A 19,182-nucleotide genomic window follows, 5' to 3' on the forward strand; every position below is an offset into this window, starting at 1 on the left:
TACCGGTACATGGTACCGGTTTGATGGTCTGAAAAGCTCCAGCATTTGTAAATAGGCTCCAGGAATTGTATTTCATCCATGAATGCAGTTTTATCCTTGAATTAAATCCATTTTGTACATTTTTGGGGCTTTTCGCATGTGTATTTGGACGTATTTCCCTTCATGGCTGTGTTTACCGGGGGAAACAATCCCCTGGGCTCGATTTGAGTGTGTGGAGAGCTCCAGAAATTAAATTTAGTCATTAAGTAAGATTTTCCTCGTGATTCTTGCACGTTTTAGCACATTTGGGGGTATGCCGCCATTGACGGCCAGGGCTGTCTTTTACCGGGATATTTCCTCTCTCGGTCCCCCTGAGTGTTGGATAAGCTCCAAAATTTGTATATAAATTCCAGGAATTGTAATTCATCCATAAATGATGTTTTATATTGGAATTAAATCATTTTTTGTAAATTTTTGGGGCACTTCCATGGAAGTATCTTCCTAAATGGCTGTGTTTAACAGTACCTGGTATTTGTTTGATTGTCTGAAATGCTTCAGCATTTGTATATAAGCTCCGGGAATTGTATTTCATCCATAAATGATGTTTTATCTTGGAATTAAATCAATTTTGTGAATTTTGGGGCTTTTGACATGTGTATTTGGACGTATTTCCCTCCATGGTTGTGTTTACCGTGGGAAATAGTCCCCTGGGTTCGATTAGAGTGTGTGGAGAGCTCCAGAAATTGAATTTAGTCAAATGACGTTTTCTCCGAGATTTTTGCACATTTTAGCACATTTTGGGGTATTCCGCCATTGACGGCCAGGGCTGTCTTTTACCGGGAAAATTGCTTTCTCGGTCCCCCTGAGTGTCACAAAAGCACCAAAATTTATATATAAGCTCCAGGAATTGTATTTCATCCAAAAATGATGTCTTTTCATGGAATTTAAACCATTTTTGTGCATTTGGGGGCTTTTTAGCGACATCCATGGAAGTATTTTCCTCCATGGCTCCAAGTGTGGATGGCTGGATGTCTGGAAGTTATGGATGTCTGGAAGTTATGGATGTCTGGAAGTTATGGATGTCTGGAAGTTATGGATGTCTGGATGTCTGAATGTTTGGATGTCTGGATGTCTGAATGCGACGCGATCGGGGGGAAGGTGAACGCAGGTGCGGAGACGCCGACGAAAAAGGGGAGGCAGTTGCGTGGCATTTGTTGTTTGGTTTAATTAACGGAAAAAACGTAACATAACAACTTGGCTAGAAAACTTACTAATACAAAAATGAAAATGTAGCGTGGCGTGGCGTCAAGAAAACGGCATGACAAACGTAGATACTCAGGGGAACAACCCAGACGATCCGACAACCCTTCAACAAAAACCATAATGCTTAAATAGCCAAAAAAAAACCTAATCACCTAATGGTCGACATCTAGGCACAGCTGATAACAATCATGACATCATGCCAGGAGGGGCAACCAAGCCACTCCTGACAGTACGTCCCCTCTAAGGGACGGATCCTAGACGTCCCAAGGTCAATTCTAACATGAGCAACGTGAACAAGCCTTGACCTAGCAATGTCCGGGGGTCTTCCACACCAACCCATGAACAGACGAAGGAGAGGTCGATCCGGCGGGCGTCCGCGCCGGCCAAGAACGTGACGAGGCAGTGGTCGGTCCGGCGGGCGTCCCTGGCGGCCAGAGACGAGACGAGGCAGAGGCAGGTCTGGCGGGCGTCCGCGCCGGCCAGAAACGAGACGGGGCATTGGTCGGACCGGCGGGCGTCCGCGCCGGTCAGAAACGAGATGGGGCAGTGGCAAGTCAGGCGGGCGTCCGCGCCAGCCTGAAACAAGACGAGGCAGTAGTCGGTCCGGCGGGCGTCCGTGCCAGCCAGAGACGAGATGAGGCAGTGGCAGGTCTGGCGGGCGTCCACGCCGGCCAGAAACGAGACGGGGCAGTGGCAGGTCTGGCGGGCGTCCGCGCCGGCCAAGAACGTGACGAGGCAGTGGTCGGTCCGGCGGGCGTCCGCGCCGGCCAGAAACGAGACGGGGTATTGGTCGGTCCGACGGGCGTCCACGCCGGCCAGAAACGAGACGGGGCAGTGGCAGGTCTGGCGGGCGTCCGCGCCGGCCAAGAACGTGACGAGGCAGTGGTCGGTACGGCGGGCGTCCGCGCCGGCAGAAACGAGACGGGGCAGTGGTCGGTCCGGCGGGCGTCCGCGCTGGTCAGAAACGAGACGAGACAATGGCAGGTCTGGCGGGCGTCCGCACTGGCCAGAAACGAGACGAGGCAGTGGTGGGTCCGGCGAAAGTCCGCGCCGGCCGATGACAAGGCGTAATCGTGGCCGGTCCGGCAGGCGTCCCAGCTGGTCCTTTAAGTCTTGGCCAAGCCGCCTACCTTTAGGAGACACCAGAAGTTTAGTACGGTCGGGCACCTTACCCTGGTTGCTCGGGGGGTTGCCAACTCCCTCCTCCCGGGAACCCTCGACATCGCCGGCCCCTTCTTCCAGGGGCACCGGCGAATTACCACTCTTGAAATCACCGGCCCCGTCCTCCAGGGACAACAGTGAATGTGAAGTATAGAATATATTCTTTATACTTTATGGTGTTTAGTCACTAGGATAGAATTTTGCAGAGCCTAGTGGTAAGTTTCCTTCATAACACCTATGAATTAGGGGCACGTCATTTACTAAGACACGCCCTTTTCTTTGTGTCACTTCGTCCCACCTTAAGGTTGTACCTAGGTCACATGACCCTTTGTTCATAAAAGGGGCTACTCTGTTGGAGGTAGGGGGGATTGGAACTGGTCAGGCAAAGAGATGGACTCATCTCCAAGCGCTGGCTCCTCCCGACCCCTCCCTCAGCTGATGTCTTTGAAAATCTCATCAAGCCGACTCTGCGTGTGCTACCTCTGATCCGAAGTTATTGAATGTATATGGTTCTAAACCTGACATTTTCTGGTGCCGAAAAAAACCGGGAATTCATTTCTGAATTTCTCGGACCGCGGTGGACTGAAAGCCAAGAATTACTGACGTCAGCCCTCTTACTTTGAAAGAGGGGGCATTTCGGTCGATCGCGGCCCGTTTGAAGAAGGAACCGGGCCGGAAAGAGGATGCACGCACAGGAGACGGTAAGTGCATTTAAAAATTTTATATATAACAAGGCTGGTGAAATCCCGTTTTTCCATTCGTGAAAGAGTCGAAGAAAAACGCTCCAATAGTGGGAGATAAGGGATGCATACATGTGAGGATTACGTATGTTGTTAAGAAAATTAAAATAGAAACGTAAGGTATGCAACGGATGAATGCTTAAGTCGGCAAACTAAGTGTTTCCAGGAGGCGCGTCGGTGACGTGGCGTTTAGCCTATGTTGGGGGTTAGAGTCCCCCTGTGTTAAAAGGATTTCACAGATTGTTCAAAATAAGGGAAACCTTCCAAAAATAATGCACTCGATGAGTAAAAAGCACTAAATAAAAAGTAATCATTATATAGAGATATAATAAAACCGGAAATACGCCGTGACGCGCGCAGGCCTTGCAAAATAGTAAAGAATATCCAGATGATGTAAAATTCATGCAGAGACATTTTCCTGACAATTGCGCCCATGTAGGAGAATGGACCAAAGAGAACAAAGCACATGGTTTGGGGGAAATTGTTAGTGGAACCTTTGCAAACTATTCAAAGGAATTTAGAAGTAAAAAAAAAGCTGTAAACAAAGGAAAAAAGCTACTTAGGCGGATAAATAAGTATTTAAGAGATAATAAATTGAGACGGGGCGTCCTTAGAACAAAAGAAGAGATGCGAGGGGGGGATAGAAGAAAGGATGAGAACATGGCAGGGAGAAAATGGCCGACCAAAGAGGAGCCGCTAAAACAAAGAGGGGCCGCAAAAACAAAGAAGAGCGTAGCCCAAATGGTCATTCTCCAGCAGTTCATACTCCCCCGACGCAACGAGACGGGGGACGGGCCAACTCAACCAACTCCGACGCAAAGAGAGGGGGGTCGCCTCCTCAATAGATTGCACAATGCTCTCAAAGCACCCCACGGTGGGGTCATAGGAAGAGAGCCCCCACCAGCCCAGGCCCCCACCCCCTGCACAAACAGCGAGGGGTGGGGGACTGAGAGAGACAGGTAGAGAAAGAGAGTTGACAAAGAGAAAGACAGAGAAAGTTGACAGAGAGAAAGACAGTGATGTGGATAGAGACACAGAGATGTAGAGAGAAAGAGAGACAGAGATGTAGAGAGAGAGAGAGAGAGAGAGACAGAGATGTAGAAAGAGAGAGACACAGATGTAGAGAGAGAGACAGATAGTTGATAATGTTATGATATATTAATGACAGATTTTGGGTCCTTTATTAAACACTGAAATTTATATTAGGAAATTCCTAGTGAAAGGTTATTTTTCCTCAATTTTAATTGTGGTAATAGTGAGACCAGAAAATGGCTCTTATTTTAAATATAACCGCCTTCTTCGGAGCGGAGAGGAATTCAATAGGAATTCCGCTAGCGCAATTTAACTATGTTCACATAACTAATTTAGCAATATGAGAGTGATTTGTGATTCAGATTTAAGTATTAAGAATCATCCAAATTATTAAATGAAGACAATGCAGAAATGGCATTCATCCAAATCATTAATGATATCAAACGAGAAGTTTACAATGCAGAAATGGCATTGATCCAAATTATTAAATTTTACCTGACAAATTTAGATAAAATAATTAATTCAAGATAAGCATGATTTCCATAGGATGGAATAAGATGAATCATGTTTAGTGCACGAAACATAATTCATTGTTTTTTTCCATCACTAGATGAAATATGCTTTAGTGTGAGTCATATTAATGACTATTAACCTAGTTCTTTTGAGAATGACTAGTGCTGATAGGACAGAAAAAGGTGGTTAGCTGCCAATAAGCCCTTTTCAGGGATGGCGCTCTCCACTAGTGAAAAAAAATTGCAGACCACTGATGTCTGATTATGAATGTGTGAGCGTGAATGGTTGTTTGTCTTTTTGTGTTTTTGATTGGCCAACCACCAAGATATAATCAAACCGTTAGATATCAAGGTGGAAAAGGATTTAGCAAATGGGAATCACTATCTGAAACCGCCAATAAGCCCTTTTCAGGGATGGCAGCGAAGGATTGGAAATTTGAAATCAATTTCTGAAATCGCCAATAAGCCTTTTTGGATGGCAATGATAAAAAATCAAGGAAAATTGTTTAGTCCAAAGAAATTTTTTGATGATAATGCATTGGATTGGAGGAACAAATCTGCAATGCGAAATTTTGAGCACTGAGAAAAACAAAAACAGTGCATCATATGAAATTCCAAAGTACCATTGATGTATAGGGATAATGGCATCCAAATTGTGTTAACAGATTAATTGACTGAATTGACAAAATGTTCCATATTTCGTTACCATAACCCAAACGCCATTATTCACTACACGATTGGAGCTGAAGGATGACTCTAATCTGGCTATATGCGTAAAAGAAAAAACTTTAAAGAAATGGATTGAATTTGGGTTAGCAGAAGAAGACTGTGTTTTTCAACAGGAAACATGGAGAAGACGCACAAGCAACCCAAAATGAGAACGTCCGTGCAACTGTTGTTGACCAAACAGCAGACGTGAAAAAAGCTGAAAAGGAGGATGCAGATCCATCTTTGCACTGTAAGGAGGTTCTCTCAGTTGAAACGTTTGAGGAGACAGGTAAGATAAGCTTATTGACGTGATCAGACGTAATGGAAAGCATCCAATATTGATTGGAAAGATTATTGCTCGAGGAGCAATGCCATAAACCATAAGGAACTTTTTATATTAGTTTTATTGTCTCCATAAAAAGTGAAACCGTTTCAATTGACAACAAACCTTCTTACAGATTTTTAAAGTAAACAATTAGAGAGAAAAGAGAGCCTACAATGGATAGATATGTAACTAAATTTTAATTTTATGCCTGACCATTGGAAATTGTTGATTAAGAAAGTTTTAAAGGAGATGATTGGCAAACTCCAAAGACAATGGAATGTTACATTTGATTAAAAAAAAGACTACTAATTTGGGATATTTTGAATTTCAAACAATTGAGTTTAATATGCAACGCGATACACATTGTTAATTGAATTGGGACTTGATTAGTATGCAATTTATAAGTAATGAGTTTTAATGGCTCTAAAGGACAATTATGCTAGAAAGTATTAACCCTGATAAACAAGGGGTGGTTACAGTTTAGTGGGTTCAATTCTTTTCAGAATTATAAATGTTTACATTTGTTTCTGGATATTAATTGATGTGAATGTAACTGTTGCAGAGAGCGGGAAAGCTGTTTTCCTGAGGAGAAGGCAGCCTGGTTTGCTCTTTGTATTTTTCCTATTTTTAGCATGATTAATTAATTTGTGTAATTGCAGGAAAGGAAAAATCAAATATAGTTTTTGATGTTAACATGGAAGCAGTGATCAAAATAGAATAACAGCTAGTACATCCACTTTTGAGTGATAAGACATTCAGATTTTCACAAACAAAGTGATGGAATAAGTAAGATTGTTGTGATTTTTGTTCGTTTGAGAATTAAGCCCAACCAAGTGGCCGTATGCAGGTGTTGAGCACGCGCTAAAGACGACAGCAGCTAAAGCAGCAGCGCAAACACTTACTGCACAGTATTCACAACAACCAAAACTGAGTCGAAAACAGTATTAATTGATATGCAAAACATTGCATCACAGAAGGTAGAGATGCATCTATTCAGAAAGAACACAGAACAGTCTGCAGAAGACCTGTACACAGCTAAAGGCCTAGCATGCCTCCCAAAAATTATTCCAAAATTAAGCCATGGATTGAACCATGTCTCAACAGGGGGGATGATGGACATGGTACAGTGTGTGTTCCATGTCCCAGAGGTCTAAATACCTACTTTTAAATTTTTTGTAGGATCTGTTAAATTTGTTGCATCTGTTTGATTTGTTGCAGTCATGGTGTGCAAGGTAACCTCAGGCCCAAACGAGGACAACGTCCAAAAGAGTGTGGGACTGGTAGAGCAAACAAACTTTCATGGAAGACCATTTCAACATCCTCTATGGGAAGGTGAAACATGACAAAAGGCTGAGGGCAAGGCAGACCTAATCACAGAATGGATGGTAACATGTTTGGAGAAACTTGTCCAAAGAACAGGCAAGCTGTCGTGATCCCCTTTTGTCTACTTTGCAGGAGGTGGTGAAGCCAGGTGACTGGATGCTGATCCTAGTCATAAAAAGGAAGTCCTGGTTCTCTCCACGATGGGAAGAACCATTCGTGGCCCAACTCACCAACCTCCACTGCTGCAAAGATGGCTGAAATGTCAAAGTGCTTTGACCAATGCCAGGTCAAGGTAGTTCGAGACACAGGTGACTCTGAGTAGACTGGAAGTTGGACGGTATCAAAACCCTTGTCCGTAAAAAACTCATCAGTCTACTCACATCTATGACCTTCGATATCCCCGAGAACATCCAGGGTACTGAGAAGGGACAAGTTGGACACCAAGCTTCTGGCAACCTTCTACAGAGCCACTGTGGAGAGCATCCTGACTTACGGCATTACAGTGTGGTATACCGGAAGCACGGCAGCAGACAAAAAAGCCATACAGAGAGTGATAAACACTGCCCAGAAGATCGTCGGCTGCTCTCTGCCATCGCTAGAAGACATTGCAAACCCCCGATACCTCAGAAGAGCCGGGTCCATTGTTGGAGACCCATACCACCCTGGACACGGCCTGTTCCAGTTGCTTCCATCTGGCAGACGCTACAGGTCCTACAAAGCACGGACAAACAGGCTCAAGGACAGCTTCTTCCCAACAGCCATCAGGTCTCTGAACCTGCAGCAACACGTGACGTGACGACTACACATATCCCTACTATGAAATTAAGTCAAGTCGAATTGAAGTAACAGGAAGGTCGTTTGGTGCAGATCTACCTTCCACAGGATGACTGAGGGAGGGTAAGTATAAAGACTGAGAGGTAAGTGATCCATCTTATTCTTGTTGGCATCGGTGAGGCAACTTGTAGTCGCCGGAAAATGGCGCTCAAGGCGGAGAGCTAACAAGTATGAATATGTCATAAATAAATGTCATAAATGTGTCTGGCCTGGGAAGACGAACTTGTGGAGAAGCACTATACAATTTCGTCATACGCTGCTGAGGGTATGCTGACTACTAGGCTTTTTGTCAAGTCAATGATGACGACAATGCCTATGTCTGATTTTCATTTTTCACCTGCCACGAGCACCCCTCACTTAACCTTGAGCTTCCATAGACTTTGCACCTCTACACATAGGCCACAGTGAAAGCTGTTGCCACCTACATCACAGTGACTGCACTGTCAGTGACTGCCTGGGCGTGTCTGAACGCCCCGCCCACTGAGACTCGAGTGGGAAAACAAGATGGTGACATACTCCTATCACAGAGGAGAGTGAATTGGTATGAAAAGAACAATCTGGAGAACTACTATGAAGAAGATGTGTGGTATCCTGACATCCTGAATTCACTGTCTCTAGACGTCGCGCTTAAATCTGCAGTGAGGCAGATGAGATGCATTCCTTTTAAGGGTAATGAACATAACAGTAAGCGATAAGAGACCAAAATCAGTGCAATTCAAACCACATGATTCAATCTGGGGTGGTGGTGTTCCGTCGTGACTACAAAAGGTCCACCCCCCCCCCCCCCCAGAAAATCATACTGTCGCAACTTTGCCAAATCCGAGTGGGTAAAGTTATGTAAAGACATTGAACTGTTACATGAGTGTGGATTAACCAAACTGATCCTGGCCCTACAGGGTATAGCCGATGATTTAAAAGCCCTAAGGGAAATGGAGTTGCAGGAGGATGGAGCCAATGATGGAGATGTGTGTGCCATGATGGGAAAACACTGCTGCACCTTCATCCCAGATGAAACCAATACATGACTCGGGCTATAGCTGAAGCTTTGGCCAACACGGGTCGTGGTTCTCGATTCTGTTTAAATTTGCAACTCCCTCACTTGCGATTTTGTTACGGTTCTGTATTTTCTATGTATGAAAGTTATGATTCGAAATACTATCTAGCACAGGGGTGGCCAACCAGTCAGAGACCAAGAGCCACATTTTTTACCGTGTTACCGCAAAGAGCCGCATTTTTTACTGTGTTACCGCAAAGAGCCACATCACACAGATTTATTGTAAATGTCACACACCAGCATAGTAATGACATAAATTGACTCCTACAGTACTAACAGCACAGGCCAGTCATTATCAACAATGAACATTGTGTGCACACAGACAAACTCTCAGTTCAACCAAGTCCACAAACAAAAATATAATAATTTACAATAGCGTTTTTCTTTTTCTATGCATGTTACTTAGTGGGACTTCTGTCATAAAATCAGAGCCTATTTTTGCGCAACGTTCGCTCCTTGTGAGCTGTCATTTATTATGAATGGCTTTTAACTAGCGCGCCCACCACGTGGGTGTACACCTCGCTCTCCTATTGGCTGCTCCCGGCTGAGCACTCTCGCCTTGGTCTGCCTCGCAGGGGGTGTGGCTTTTTCAGCCGACGCTCGATCTTTGGGATACTTTTTGTGTGCGCGACGCTGTTCATTGTCGCTTCTGGTTCACGGGAGCTCTCCCACTCTGTTAAAAACGTTTACTCAAATGACCTTGCTCCTACTGGGAAACTTTGAGGTATTTTCATCCCAAGCACATGCGCATTGGACGAAAATACCGTATTGAACTCAAGCGAAGCGCACACGCAAATAAAAATAAAACACAAATACAAACTTTGATATGGACGTAAGAGCCACATGAAACCGGGCAAAGAGCCGCATGCGGCTCGCGAGCCGCGGGTTGGCCACCCCTGATCTAGCACATGCTGGTAACTTACAATGACATACAGTATAACCGCGTGGCAAATCATAATGGAGATTCTTCCACTCTTTCAAAGTGTGACGAGTCTCGGTATGTCGAGTGCTTCGGGTTATTGTACTTGTTTTGACTTAAAAATTGTGTCCGCTGATAAAGAGGGACGCAGATGGATTTTTCTCGGATAACCCTAAAATTACCTCAAGTTTTTGCCTCTGCCTTGACAAGTGATTTTATTGTTTTCCATACCCCTTGATAAATAATGCTGATGATATTTGTATTCTAGAATCTGGATAGGGGGGATATAAATTTATATATTTCATGAAAATTCTTTCAAAGTAACTATAGGGGGGAAATGTGAAGTATAGAATGTATTCTTTATACTTTTATAGTCACTAGGATAGAATTTTGCAGAGCCTAGTGGTAAGTTTCCTTCATAACACCTATGAGTTAGGGGCACGTCCTTTACTAAGACTCGCCCATTTCTTTGTGTCACTTCGCCCCGCCTTAGGTTTGTACCTAGGTCACATGACCCTTTGTTAATAAAAGGGGCTACTCTGTTGGAGGTAGGGAGGGATTGGAACTGGTCAGGCAAAGAGATGGACTCATCTCCAAGCGCTGGCTCCTCCCGACCCCTCCCTCAGCTGATGTCTTTGAAAATCTCATCAAGCCGACTATGCGTGTGCTACCTCTGATCCGAAGTTATTGAATGTATATGGTTCTAAACCTGACACCGTCCTCCAGGAGCACTGGCGCATTGCCACGCTTGACGTCTCCGGCCCCTTCTTCCAGGGGCACCGGCGAATTACCACTCTTGACGTCGCTGGACGGGCAGGCGCTGGGCAGAGCGGTGCTTGGGAGAGCGGTGCTTGGGAGAGCGGTGCTTGGGAGAGCGGTGCTTGGGAGAGCGGTGCTTGGGAGAGCGGTGCTTGGGAGAGCGGTGCTTGGGAGAGCGGTGCTTCGGAGAGCGGTGTTTGGGAGAGCGGTGCTTGGGTGAGCGGTGATTGGGAGAGCGGTGCTTGGGAGAGCGGTGCTTGACAGAGCGGTGCTTGACAGAGCGGTGCTTGACAGAGCGGTGCTTGACAGAGCGGTGCTTGACAGAGCGGTGCTCAGATGGCCATCAGTCACCGGAAGCCTGGTCCATGGCTTCGGTACGGGTGCTACTGGCAGCCCCAGTCGCAACGGGAGTACTTCGCGTGGCCTCGGCACAGGATCTTGGGGCACTTGAAACGGCGTGGTCGGCCGGGTAACTTCGGGCACTTGGAACGGCATGGTCGGCCGAGTAACTTCGGGCACTTGGAACGGCATGGTCGGCCGAGTAACTTCGGCCACTTGGAAGGGCGAGGTCAGCCGAGTAACTTCGGCCACTTGGACAGGCGTGGTCGGCCGAGTAACTTCGGCCACTTGGACAGGCGTGGTCGGCCGAGTGACTTCGGCCACTTGGACAGGCGTGGTCGGCCGAGTGACTTCGGCCACTTGGACAGGCGTGGTCGGCTGAGTCTCTTGGAGAAACTGGAACAGCGAGGTCGGCCGATTATCTTGGAGCAACTGGGACAGCGAGGTCTGCCGAGTAACTTCGGGCACTTGGAAAGGCGTGGTCGGCCGAGTAACTTCGGCCACTTGGACTGGCGTGGTCGGCCGAGTAACTTCGGGCACTTGGAAAGGCGTGGTCGGCCGAGTAACTTCGGGCACTTGGAAAGGCGTGGTTGGCCGAGTAACTTCGAGCACTTGGAAAGGCGTGATCGGCCGAGTAACTTTGGCCACTTGGAACGGCGAGGTCGGCTGAGTTTCTTGGAGAAACTGGAACAACGTGATCGGCCGAGTAACTTCGGGCACTTGGAAAGGCGTGGTCGGCCGAGTCTCTTGGAGAAACTGGAACAGTGAGGTCGGCCGAGTATCCTGGGACGACTGGAACAGCGAAGTCGGCCGATTAATTTCGGGCACTTGGAAAGGCGTAGTCGGCCGAGTAACTTCGGGCACTTGGAAAGGCGTGGTCGGCCGAGTAACTTCGGGCACTTGGAAAGCCGTGGTCGGCCGAGTAACTTTGGCCACTTAGAACGGCGAGGTCGGCTGAGTTTCTTGGAGAAACTGGAACCGCATGGTCGGCCGAGTAACTTCGGGCACTTGGAAAGGGGTCGTCGACCGAGTAACTCCGGGCACTTGGAAAGGGGTGGTCGACCGAGTAACTTCGGGCACTTGGAAAGGGGTGGTCGACCGAGTATCTTGGAGCAACTGGAACAGTGAGGTCGGCCGAGTATCCTGGGAGGACTGGAACAGCGAGGTCGGCCGATTATCTTGGAGCAACTTGAACAGCGAGGTCTGCCGAGTAACTTCGGGCACTTGCACAGGCGTGGTCGGCCAAGTAACTTGGACGGATGAGGTCGGGCGAGGAGCTTGGATGGACGAGGTCGGGCGAGGAGCTTGGACGGACGAGGTCGGGCGAGTAGCTTGGACATTGGTTTGAGTGTCCAGGCACTCCTTTCGCTTCGCTCTACGGCGTGGTTGGTGGCCAGGCCACTATGAAATTGCTGGTCAGGGTATTCGGAGTAGGAATTGTCGGGGAAAAAGTAGGGGTACTCCTCCTCCGGTGGAGGGTCTCGGGGTCCGAATTGGTCGAAGAATTCACTATTGGATTCCGAAACACCAGCGAAAAAATCAATTTCCTCACCGACGTCCTCTTCTCCAGAATCTTCAGGCTCCCTCCATTGTGAACCAAATCCGATGGTTATAGGCATGATAACTTGGGACATGAGAATGGTGCATCCCTGCGCCTTCTTTTTCCGAAGGTTGTCCCCAGCCAAACGTAATTACGGCATAGGGGACAGAGAACTGCTCGTGGTTAAGTTGGCCTTAGAGGAATGGAGACACCACCTGGAAGGGGCGAGCCTACCATTCGTGTTGCTGACTGACCATAAGAACCTGGAGTACCTCAGGTCAGCCCGGAGGTTGACCCCCGCCAGGCCAGATGGACTATGTTTTTTAGTAGATTTGATTTTACCCTGACTTATATCCCTGGTTCCAGGAACGGGAAGTCGGATACCCTGTCCCACGTTTTTCAGTCCCCTAACTCGAAGGAGGAGTCCCTGACAATCCTACACCCTCCTGCATAGTGGCCAGTATGGGAATGGGGTTGGAGACGGAGGTGTTGAGGGCCCAGGATCTGGAGCCGGACCCTAGGAGAGGTGAGCAGATTAACGTGTTTGTTCCCACACCAATGCGTTCAAAGATATTGGTATGGGCCCACACCTCACGCCTTACCTGCCACCCATGGGTTGCCCGCACACAGGCGGTGTTGCGCCAACGGTTTTGGTGGCCAACGTTGAGGGCAGTCACAAAATCCTTCATATCGGCCTGCCAAGTATGTGCACGTAATAAATCCTCAAATAAGCCAAGCTCAGGTTTTCTCCTCCCACTTCAGATTCCGAGCCGTCCCTGGTCCCATATTGCAGTCAGAGGCGGAGATTGCTGTTACCTCCGTCATGGCGCACATGACCAGATGTAGCCGTATATGGGAGAAGGCCCGGGCGGCGCTTCAGCGCGCTTCCAACCTTGCCCAGAAGCATGCAAACCACCGTCGTGTCCCAGCACCCACCTACGTTGTGGGTCAGGAGGTATGGTTGTCCACCCGCGATCTTCCCCTTAAGACGGAGTCCCGTAAACTGTCTCCCCGCTTCGTGGGGCCGTACAAGATTGAGCAGATAATCAACCCATGCGCGGTGCGCCTCAAGCTCCCACCATCCCTCCGCATCCCCCCCACCTTCCACGTATCTCAGAATAAACCAGTCACCCCGAGTCCCTTGAACCCCCCCAACCCCCCTCCGCCCCCTCCACTAATGATCGATGGGGGTCCGGCATTTTTGGTGGAGCGACTGGTGGACGTTCGCCGCCGGGGCCGTGGCCTGCACTACCTGGTAGACTGGAAGGGTTACGGTCCCGAGGAGCGAGGCTGGGTGCCTGCCCGTCACATCCTTTGCAGGGAACTCATCAAGAACTTCCACCGTGACCACCCGGGGGCCCCTCGTAGCGGGCCAAGTGGCCCGTGTAGAGGGGGAGTTACTGTCAGGCCTCTGACCAGACTGGTGGCGGGGTGTGCCTGTCACCTAATCACAGGCCCAGCCCCAAACGAGCCGAGTAACGCCAGGTGGAAGCCATCAGCAATCAAGCAGTATATAAGGCCAACAGGAACCTGACCATGCTGCTGGATCGTCTTATCAGTTTACTGTAAAGTACCCTCTCCCATTGCCTATCGCTAATTTGTAGACCAACGACCTCTGTTTGTACTCAGGAATTCGACCACGCCAAGCCACGGACCATGGAACGGAATTAGGATCAACGAGACCAAGCTACGGAGAGGATCACAGACCAAGACAACGGAAAGGACAACGGACCAAGTATACAGAACCAGGACAACGGAAAGGACAACGGATCAAGTCTACAGAACCAAGACGACGCTACCGGCACAGAACCCGGCAGTGTTTGCCGACCAAGAGACGAGCCAAATAAAGGTTCTCTGTAAAGTAACTACGTATACAGTATCCCTCGCCTGCTTTGGGGCCCGAGCCCAGATCATAACAATAGTGTCCAAAACATGCATTTTGCGATAGAAATAGTGGTTGTATTAGAACCAGGCCCAAACGGTTCTGGTTGGTGTATTTACCTGGAACTTGTATCCAATGCTAATAGGGGTGTATTTTTGACTATTCTGTATAAAAGTAATCATCTATGGATGTTCAGAAGTTCTGTTATGCCCAAATCAATGAACTTCCTTTGGGCACTTTATTTATAAGTGGTGGTTTAGAACCAGGCCCAGTCGGTTCTGGTTGGTGCTTTTACCCAGAATTTGTGTTGATTGTGTGGATGGATATATTTTCATTATTCTGTCTAAAAATAAAGATCCATGGTTCTGGGGCTATTTCACACCATAAATCTTTTCCAAAATATGCATTTTGCGATAAAAAACAGTGGATGCAATATAACCGGGTCCAGTCGGTTCTGGTGGGTGTTTGTATCCGGAACCTGTGTCCAATGATGATAAGGATGTACATTTCACTATTCTGTATAAAAATAATGATCCAGGGTTGATCTGTGGATTTTTTTAATACAAGAATCAATTACCTCCATTTGGGCACTTTATTTTGCATGGTGGTTGTATTAGAACCGGGTCCAGTCGCTTCTGGTTGGTCTTTTACCCATAATTAGTGTTGATTGTGTGGATGAATATATTTTCACTATTCTGTGTAAAAATAATGATCCAGGATGGTTCTGGAGCTATTTTCCCAATATAAACAGTGTCCAAAACAGGCATTCTGCGATTAAAATAGTGGTTGTATTTGAACCAGGCCCAGTCGGTTCTGGTTGGTGTATTTACCCGAAAATTGTATCCAATGATGATGGGGATGTATCTTTTATTATTCTTTTATTACTCCCCCTCTTCCACCGGTCTCTGCATCACTGTCGATCAGGTGACAAAACAACTAAAGAAGATCGAGTCAAGGAAGGCTACCGGTCCGGACGGCCTCAGCTCCAGACTACTGAGAGAGTGTGCGGATCAGCTTGGCACAGTGATTCTGCATATTTTCAACCTCAGCCTCAGTCTGCAGAAGGTCCCAACCTTGTGGAAAACTTCCTGCGTGGTCCCAGTCCCAAAGACTGCGAACGCCAGGGAGCCAAACCACTTCAGGCCGGTAGCACTAACCTCTCACCTGATCAAGACACTGGAGAGGATCATCCTCAACCACCTGAGCCCCCTGATGAATGCAGAGCTGGACCCTCTGCAGTTCGCCTATCGTCCAGGCATTGGTGTGGAAGATGCTACCACCTACCTGATGCACAGGTCTCTTTCACACCTGGAGAACTCGGGAAGCACGGTGAGAATGATGTTTTTTGACCTCTCCAGCGCATTCAACACCATTCAGCCGGTCCTTCGGAGAGGGAAACTGGAGGTGGCTGGAGTAAGGAACCACCTAGCTGCATGGTTGATCGACTTCCTCACCAACAGACCACAATATGTGAGACTCCAGGACTGTACGTCTGATGTGGTAACTTGCAGCACGGGGGCCCCACAAGGCACAGTGCTTTCCCCACTCCTCTTCTCCCTCTACACGTCAGACTTTAAACATAATACAGACACCTGCCACCTCCAGAAATTCTCCGACGACACCGCCATTGTTGGACGAGTGACTGACGGGAACGACCTGGAGTACAGGGGAGTCATCACAGCCTTTGTCGACTGGTGTAGGCAAAACCACCTGCACATCAACACCAGTAAGACAAAGGAAATGGTCGTTGACTTTCGGAGGACACCTCAACAGACCACTCAGGTGAACATCCAGGGTAAAGACATTGAAATCGTGGACAACTTGAAGTATCTGGGTGTTCACCTCAACAGTAGACTAGACTGGTCCACAAACATAGATGCCCTGTACAGAAGGGGCCAGAGCCGCCTCTACCTGTTGAGGAGCCTACGGTCCTTTGGTGTGTGCAGGTCACTGTTGAGGACCTTCTATGACACTGTGGTGGCATCTACTGTGTTTTATGCAGTGGTCTGTTGGGGAAGTGGGAGCACGGAGAGGGACAGGAACAGGCTGAACAAGCTGATCAGGAGGGCCAGCTCTGTTCTGGGCTGTCCTTTGGACTCTGTGGAGGAAGTGGGAGAGCGGAGGATGCTGACCAGGATGAGGTCCATCATGGACAGCACCTCCCACCCCCTGCATGAGTCTGTGGAGTCCCTCCAAAGCTCTTTAAGCAATAGACTGCTACACCCTCATTGCAGGAAGGAGCGCTTCCGCAGATCCTTCCTCCCATCAGCCGTCAGGCTCTTCAACTCAAAAAGGCTGTGGGTTAGGACCTCCCGAATTTCGGATACAGTGTAGATGTGCTTGTATATATATGTATGTGTATGTATATATATATCTCACCAACACAGTTACCTATTTATATATTTATTCATGTATTTATTTATTAACTTACTATTAAGTACCCATTTGTGTATAATGCCTTTTCTATTCCTGCATCCTCACCCTCTTCCTATTGCAACAAAGAAATTTCCCGATTACGGGATTAATAAAGTTATCCAATCCAATCCAATGTACAAAAATAATCATCTAGGGATATTCAGGAGTTCTGTTATGCCCGAATCAATGACCTTCCTTTGGGCACTTTATTTATAAGTGGTGGTTTAGATCCAGGCCCAATCGGTTTTGTTTAGTGCTATTACCCAGAATTTGTGTCAGTTGTGTGGATGGAAGTATTTTCACTATTCTGTGTAAAAAAAATGATCCACGACGGTTCTAAAGTTATTTTCCCACCATAAACAGTACCCCAAATAGGCATTTTGGGATTAAAATAGTAGTTGTATTAGAACCAGGCCCAGTCAGTTCTGGTTGGTGTATTTACCCGGAACTTGTGTCCAATGATGATAGGGATGTATTTTTGATTATTCTGTATAAAGGTATTAATCTGAGGATGTTCAGAAGTGGTGGTTTAGAACCAGTTTGTGAGTTTGTGTTGATTGTGTGTGTGGATGTATTTTCACTATTCTGTGTAAAAATAATGATCCAGGAATAATCTGGAGCTATTTCCCACCATAAACAGTATCCAAAACAGGTGTATTGCAATTAAAATAGTGGTTGTATTAGAAACAGGCCATGTCGGTTCTGGTTGGTGGATTTACCCGGAAATTGTGTCTAATGATGATAATGATTGTATTGTACTATTCTGTATAAAAATAATCATCGAGGGATGTTCAGAAGTTCTGTTATGCCCGAATCAATGACCTCCATTTGGGCACTTTATTTACAAGTGGTGGTTTAGAAGCAGGCCCAGTCGGTTCTGGTTGGTGCTTTTACCCAGAATTAGTGTCGATTGTGTGGGTGGATGTCTTTTCACTATTCTCTGTAAGAATAAAAATCCAGGGATGTTCTGGGACTATTTCCCACCATAAATAGTGTCCAAAACATGCATTTTGCGATAAAAATAGTGGTTCGATTGTGTGGGTGGATGGAATTTCACCATTTTGTGCAAAAATAATGATCCAGGATGGTTCTGGGGCTATTTCCAACCATAAACAGTTTCCAAAACAGGCGTTTTGCGAGATTAAAATAGTGGTTGTATTAGAACCAGGCCCGGTTGCTTTTGGTTGGTGTATTTACCCAAAACTTGTGTCCAATGATGATAGGGATGCATTTTTGACTATTCTGTATAAAAATAATCATCTAGGGCAGGGGTCTCAAACTCAATTTACCTGAGGGCAGCAAGAGGCAGAGTGTGGGTGAGGCTGGGCCGCGTCAGGATTTCCACAAGAAAAGCGCTGATAAAACATTCCACCGTTATCAAATAACTTTATTTTTTAACAAAAAATGATGAATTAAATAAATTAACTTAAAGATGAATAAAAAATAAAACAATAAATAATTAAAAAAAATGAGAATACAGTAGATATACAGTGGCTGGCTAAGTAGAGAAAACTAATTATTTTTATTTTGTTTCAAATGTCTGTATTAACAGCTCTTTAAATTTTAACTTCCTGAACTTTACTTCTTGCTGCTAGAGACCTGGCAGCGCTTCTTCTCACATAGCTTAGTCACATTTGGCTTGAGGGAGGAAGCAGTGGAGACCCTCAATAGAGCTTGAAGATGCTCATCAGTAAGTCTGGACCTATACTTGGACTTATTGAAGTTCAAGGTGGAGAAGAGTTTCTCACACAAGTATGTGCTCCCAAAAAGGCACATGGTCCGCTTGAACATTTGGGAAAGTTCAGGGAAGCTGGGGGTCAACTCTCTCAAAAAATGTCCAAGCTTGTCTGCTTCTCCACTCACCTCCCTGAACTTGGCTTTGAGTGCAGAGTTGCACTGCAGGTCAATGAGCTCCATTTGAAGCTCAGGAGGGGCATCTTGCACGTCAAATGAGAAGGGGTCCGCGAACATTTGAAATGTGGCTTTGTATGTCTTGAAGTCTGCAAATCTGTGATCAAATTCCTCCTGCAGCTTCGAAATGGCCTCCACATATTTCTCACCACTGAATGGTGTGCCTGCATCCACATGAGCCTTGCATGCTGGGAAATGGAAAAGGTTTGTCTGAGAGAGCTGGGCTTTCCATAACAAAAGTTTAGTGCAGAATGCCCCTGGCCTTGTAGCTTCTTGTTCAGTACATTGAGCTCATGTGTGATATCAACAAGAAAAGCCAAGTCCATGAGCCATTTGGGATCACTTAGCACAGGAACAGCAACCCCGTCTATCTCCATGAAGTCTTTTACTTCTGCTCTCAACTCAAAAAATCTCTTCAACACATTTCCCCTGCTGAGCCAACGTACCTCACTCAGTGAAGTAGAGCACATCCCCATGTTCAGACTC

The sequence above is a fragment of the Stigmatopora nigra genome, chromosome 6 (assembly GCF_051989575.1).
Source record: "Stigmatopora nigra isolate UIUO_SnigA chromosome 6, RoL_Snig_1.1, whole genome shotgun sequence".
NCBI lineage: Eukaryota > Metazoa > Chordata > Actinopteri > Syngnathiformes > Syngnathidae > Stigmatopora > Stigmatopora nigra.